Source organism: Rhinolophus ferrumequinum, chromosome 6 (assembly GCF_004115265.2).
Source record: "Rhinolophus ferrumequinum isolate MPI-CBG mRhiFer1 chromosome 6, mRhiFer1_v1.p, whole genome shotgun sequence".
Lineage (NCBI taxonomy): Eukaryota > Metazoa > Chordata > Mammalia > Chiroptera > Rhinolophidae > Rhinolophus > Rhinolophus ferrumequinum.
Window position 1 is genome coordinate 25,101,104 of NC_046289.1, and position 7,180 is coordinate 25,108,283.

A 7,180-nucleotide genomic window follows, 5' to 3' on the forward strand; every position below is an offset into this window, starting at 1 on the left:
GTTTACGCCAATAGGGTGGATCTTACGGAGAGGGCGGAGATTCGGGGGTTCGGCTCCGCCCAGGCCCGGTTGTAGGCAGCAAGTCCGCCGGCGTGTTTTTGGGCCGCGCGTTTGGGGGCGGATCAGGGGCGGGGCCGGAGGCTGCGTTCTGACCCCACAATCTCCTAGGCGGCCACCTCTCGAGCGGTGGCTGCCCTACCCCAATACTGACTACCTTCTCTCTCCGCATCCGATTGATCCAGTCTGTAGAAGTTCTTTCGCCGCTCGGGGCTATGTCTTCAAAACTGAGACTTGGGGAGGAGGAAATATTGTTTTGTGGGAAAGGTGAAGGAGGCTCTGAGATGAGGGAGAGAAAAAGGAACAGGTGAACAGGTGGTGATGTCTTCGGCAATGACCTCAGGTAGCAGAGGCTGCTGACCCTAGGTCTGTGTGGCTCCAAGGTGCAGAGCAGCTTGCTCAGAACTGCAGTCAGGAGGCTTCGCTTCTAGGTCTAGTTCTGTTTCCTACTTGCTGTGTGACCTAGGGTGAGTATCTTCCCTTTGTGGGCCTTGATTTCTTATGTTGAAACAAGGAAGTTGATCTTATGTTCTGAGGTTCTTTCCAGCGCTGTTTGTTCATGTAACCAATATTCCCAGAATAATGTTTGCTGTACCTGTTCGAGGTATCCGCTAACAGCCATCAGATCTAAAAGGAAAATGGAAGCCTGTGATGGCTACTTGACCAGAAGTGACAGTTTTGTGAAAAGAGCTGGGTTCACATAGGCCAGGTTTCGGTTTTGCCACAAACTGGCCTGGTGCACCCTGTGCCCAGTTAAACCCAGGCCCCTGTGAGTGGCTGGACTCATTGGAAAATAGGTTGTGGGGTTTATTAACTATACCTGTGTGTGAAAGCATTTTAATCAATAACAAAGAAGGTAGGATTTCCACTCTGAAAGAATTTACAAACAAATGCAAGGTGTGGAGTGGGGGGAGATGGTGAAGGAAATGAGAGAAGTGAGTATAGTCAAAATAAAGTACAGCTTCATGAAACTTAAGCAGCCTGAAAGAGAAGGCAGAGAAATCCTAAGCTGAACAAACAACCGGACTGGAAGCCTGTTCAAGGAATAGTGAGGCATTCCTTTTGTCTGGATGAGAGGGGAGTCTTGGAAACAAAACTAGCAAAGTAGGTTGGGTCAAATGTCAAGAAAGAAGCAGGCAGAGGGAGCTTCTGAAGGTTTGAGAGTTGGGGATTAGAGCTGTGTGTTAGGGAAATCACCGAGGCAGCACTGTAGATGAGATTGGAGAGGAAAAATTGTGGAGGTCAGCTAGGAGACTAGTCAGGAGCTTATTGCAACAACAGTCCCTGTGAAAGGTAGGGCTGAACCCAAGCGTTGACAGCTGGGATGGGAGGGGTCGACGGGGGACACATTTCAGAGGAGGGAGAATCTGCAGGATTTGAACTCTGTGGGAGGAATCAAACTGAATTCTAAACTGAAGAGTTGGGGTCCCTGGAGAAAGTCGGAATTGGCTGGAGGTTTGCTGAGTGAATGAATGGCGAACAGCCAACCAAGGCCTTATTGAATATCCATTGAGGGAACTGTAAGGTAGGCACCGGATATGCCTTGGGGACCTGCAACAGGCACACCGACAAAAAAGATTAAAGAATATTTGCAAATCAATGCACAAAGGAAGCTGGGTCTTGGACGAGTCAGTTGGCATCCCTGAACCTCAGTTTCCTCATAGGTAAAACCAGGATAATGATAAGGTTGTGAGGAGTAAATGTGATGACTGTAAAGCATCTCACTGCTTGGGCTTCACTCCTATGGATTGAGCACCTTCTATTATGAGGATAGCTTGGTATCTAAATAGTGCATATTACCAGCGAAAGTTAAAATAATTGTTTTTTTCCATTTCATTTCCAAAATTGGTAGCTAAGGCAAATAAAAGTTTTTATTTGAAATGGCATCTAAAATGAATCAATATTAAATTTGACTACATAAAAAAATAATACTTTTATAATTCCTGTCATGTGCCACATATTTTCTAAGCCCTTTCCATATATTCATTCTGTTGTTTACAACAACCCTGTGTGGTAGGTACTATTGCTATCACCACATCGCTGATGAATGGAGTCATGGAGAGGGTAAGTAACTTGCTCAAGGTCATGTGGCCGATGGTGAGTGGCAGAGCCAGGATTCAAATCCAGGCAGTCTGGTTAGAGAGTTTATGCTCTCAAGGCAAAAACTAAATGGAAGTCGAAAGATATACTCCCATTTGGTATAAAATATCTATAATTCATATTACAGAAAAAGGCTAATTTTCCTAACATATAAAGTGCTCCTGCAAATAAACTGGATAGAAACATGAGCAGTGGCCATACCAACTATACAGGAAAGGGAGTAAACATGAAAGGATGCTTAGCCTCAGTCAATAGAAGGAAAAAGTAGTTTAAAAATCCTCTGACTTACCCTTTTTCTTAACCAGATAGGCAAAATCCAGAAGATTGTTAATACTCAGGCTCTCATACAATCTCTAAGGGAGACAATTTGGCAACATATCAAAATTTATAAAAAATGCACATACCTTTGACCTAGCAATTACACTGCTAGGAATTCATCCTAAAAATATATTTGCTTATGTGCAAAATGACTTCGGTGCATGGCGCATTGTATAATACTGAAAGTGTGGAAGCCATCTTCATGTCCATTAGTAGGAAATGACTTTTAAAAAATGATGGTACATTCATTCAGTAGAATACCATGCACTAAAAAAAAAAAAAATTTAAAATAACGAAGAGGCTCTTTATATACTGATATAAAATTACCTCCAAAGTAGATTCTTGGTGAAAAAAGCAAGGTACAGAACAGTATGTAAAGTATTATACAGGGTAAAAAATTGTATGTGTGTACATGGGCACGTGCATGTGTGCATGAATATCTTCTTGATACATAGGAAATCTGATAAAACCACTTACCTCTAGGGAAGGAACCTGGATGGTTAGGAGACAGGGATGAGGGAGCTTTTCACCATGTACCTCATTGTACCTATTGCATTTTGACTATGTGAATATATTACCTATTAAAATATACAATTTAAATGTTAGTTAAAAGAAATCAACATATTATGGACAGCAACCAACTATAGAAGTCCACTTGTAAGAGGTGACTTTGTAAATGTGTTGCTAAAAGGAACTAGGATGCCTGTCAAATCCTATCAAGGAGACACTAATCCAAAATATAATCAATAGAAGAGAAACCTAATCAAATTGCCATGTCCATTATGTGATAACAGTCCACCAGAGCCCAGAAAAAGGGTCGTTTTAATCAGAATTTGTCAGTGTTTATTCAGTAGTATCCAAGGGATATGAATGTCTTGTTCACTGGAAATCTGGATCCAAAATAATTCTCCAGTCCCTTCCCTAACATGAATTAAATATCCCACAAAGCTCTCCAAACCCCTTTGTATGATCACATGTTCACTATACTGCTGATGACTGATTCTACTACCCAGGGACCATGATTCTGGAAAGAAGGGATCTCTGGGTAATGGGCAAGAATATTCTAGACACCAGGAAGTTCTATCCCAGTAATACTGAATCTATATAGTATTGGTATCCTATGTGCTTAGGTAGACTGAAGCGGTTTTCAAGGATCTGGTCCAAGTAACTGATAACATCAATAGGTGGAACCCACAAACTCAAGGGCAAGACTTGTGGTGCTTCTAAAATATTAGCTAGTTAGCACCTGACCAATTGAACAATTAATAATACATGCTCGATGCAGAAAGCTTAAGAAACAAAAAGCACAAAGTAAAAAAAATACCTAAATTACCTATGTTAAATCCATTCCTCTAGAAAAACCACTGTTAATATTTGGATGTCTATTTCTAAGAATGTGTTTGTTGCAGTTGTTTATACAGTTCATTAATTCATTCAACAAATATTTATTGAGCATTTGAAATGCCATGCCTGTTCTAGGTGCTGGGGATTTGGTTGTATTTTTTTAAATAATAATAAAAATTATTTTTGAAATAATCACAAACTAATAGAAAATTCCAACTACAGTACAACGAATTTTCATATTGGATTACTTTTAGTTTATATTTTCCAAAAATAAGGGCATTCTATTACATATCCACAATATAACTATCAAGATCAGGAAGTTAACATTGATACACGCCATCTAATCCTTAGCCTCACTCAAATGTCACCCATTGTTCCAATAATTTTCTTTATGGCAGAAGGATCCAGTTCAGAATCACGTGCAGTTAGTTACGTCTCTTGTCTCCTTCAGTTTAGATCAGGTCCTCAGTCTTTATAAAATTTTCCTGACCTTGACACTTTTGAAGAATACAGGCCAGTTTATTTGTAGAATGTCACTCAATTTGGGCCCTCAATTTACGTTTGTCTGATATTTTCTCATGATTAGATTCAGGCAGCATCTTCAACAGGAAGATCATAAAAGTGACACTGCATTCTCATTGCATCCTATCAGATGGCACATGATTTTGATTTGCCCCATTACGCTTGATGTTAACTTTTACTTCTTGACTAGTAATGGTGGCTAGACCTCTCCAACGTGAAGTTACTTTTTTTTTAATTAATATTTTTTTTAATTTTGAAATAATTATAGACGCATTGGAAGTTGCAAAAATAGTAGAGAGGTCCCTGCACACTCCGTATTGTACCTTCCCATCTTACCTAGCCATAGTTTGATATTACCTTTTCTTTTTATAATTTCGTTAGAATTTATGAGTATGTAAATATCCTTTTTTTATCAAACATTCAATTAATTCATTAATGGATTCATGGTTTCCTATTATATTCAATGGTTAAATCCATTCTTATTTATTTTGATGTTCAAATAGTCCCAGTTTGGCTAGTAGAAGCCTCTTCAAACTTCTGTGTCCTTTTGATATGTCCTTATCATTCTTTGATCATTTCCTTGATTTCTGGAAAAAGATGTTTCAGGCACATCTTGTATTTTCCCTGTCCCAGGCCTGGAATGAGTCATTTCTCTAAGGAGTCTAGTCCCATTCAGTGGAGACTGGTATAGAAATCAAGATCTGAGTGCTAAGTGTACTCACTGTTTTTAGGGTGTCCCTGTTCTAGGGCCCACTCAGTGGTCATGGTTGGGAATATAAACCCACACACAACACATGCACACACCCATATACACATTTACAACTATATTTACTTGTACATCTATCACCCATCCATCTATCTGTCTGTTTATCTACTCTTGAAAACCATGAGGTCACACCAATTCTAATTCATTACCACAGGGTGCATTCAAGTTTTCTCCCTTTCCATATTTGTGTCTCCCTTCTGCAACAGTGAAATTTCTATTATTTTTAATTTATTGACTTCGTTAATCAATCCCTCTGGATATAGGCATACATACAGGAGTCTCCGCTACCACCCCCTTCCCAAAGCAGATGCCTTTCTAACCTCACACAGGCTCTGAGAACCTGTGCTGGGCCATATTCTTCACCCCACCAAAGAGGACGTCTTCCTCACTCTTAGGCTGCAACACACCATGTGGGATATAGTTTTGGACAGACAAAATCCTTGCTTTCAAGGAACTTACGTTCTAATGGGCGGGGGGTGGGAGGGACGTCAAAGAAATGAAAATAAAACATCAGGTAATGATAAGTGCAATGAAAAAATAAAACAGGACAATGTAAAAAGTGAGTTGGGTGCTGCTGCAGGTGGAGGATGCGTTGATTAGCTTCTTTATGCCCCACCCCTCATCCTTCTTTGGCCAGCTCTGTGCGTATCTATAAAATGCATAACATTAGCTCCTCGGCTGCCTGCCTTCTGATTGAGTTCAAACAGTAGGAGATAGGTGAGTGGGAGGAGAGAGAAATCCCTGCCTGCTTTGGGATGTATTTTCCGGCAGCGGGCCCCTCCTCCAGGTTCACCTCTCATCAGGCTCCAGAAATTCCCTTTCCTTCCTTTGTGCCTTCAAACCCCCTCCACCCCCCCATGGTAATAGCTTCCCACTGTTGCTAGAGGATTGGCGCCCCAACGGTCTTGTTCTCCTTACCCTGCTTTATATACTAATTCCTTCACTTAGAGGCTCTTGAACCATCCAAGGTGCATTCTATTTCAAGAAAGGGCTCTTTGAGGAAATGTCTCTTTGTGCTTTAACAATTATTGTGAACCATTATTTTCAGGTCCATACATATTGTTATGCAATGTGATTTTCAAAAATTCAATCTGATCAGTTAAAAAAGGAAAACATTAGCCAGGCTTGTCTTACTGGAATTGCATGTAGAATGGATTCGCTCCTTGTCCTGCCCCTGACCTGAGGGCCAAGTAGCTTGTGTTGTGCTTTAAAGGGGGTGTTATGTACACTGTTGTGACTCTACCCGCCCCCAGCATACAGATTATCCAAGTAATGTGATTTTGGGCTTCTTTATGACACAGAACTGTATTTCCTTCATCAGGCTTTGTCCTCAGCTGTGCTTTCCTCCACGCCCCGCCCTACGGAAGGGTCTTGGCCATGAGGAGCCCTTGAGCACACACGCCATTGCAGGATCCTATTTTTTTCCACCTTCTTTTATTACCGTGTCTACTAGGTGCCAAGAGTTATGCTTCCATTTAGAGGATTCTTTAAATAATTTTGAAAACTTTCCCCCACCTCTGCTTAGCATTTGCAAGCCTGGGGTGGGGGAGGGGGAAGGTGTTTTCCAAAGCCGGTTTAGATTGGACAATGAGGTCAGGAGCTTGCAGGAAGAAAGAGTACCTTGCTGTAGCGTTCAGGAGCATCATTCATTCCCCCAGCAAGACATTAAAAGGCTGTGCATTGTTTCTCATGACTGGCTTTATCAGTGTCAACAGCTTTATAGACAGAAGAAGCTATAGACAGAAGGAAAAAAATATCCTGCAGGATACCAGCAGGAAAAAAAAAATTGAGACATGTAATTGTTCCCTATCTCACTGCCTCCCTGGTTTATTCTGCATTTGAATTTCTGTTTAATCCTGATAGGAGTGTTGCCTTTAGGGGAAGGTGTGAAAAATGATATAAACAGAGCCACTTCAAAATGGAGTCTGAGCTGCCATCCCAGAGGAACTGCCTTGCATGTCTTACTCCTCCAACCTTTGGAATGAACTGGGAAAAATAACCTTTGTGGGGGGTGGGAGATGAGGGTAAGGGGGATCAAATATATGGTGATGGAAGGAGAACTGACTCTGGGTG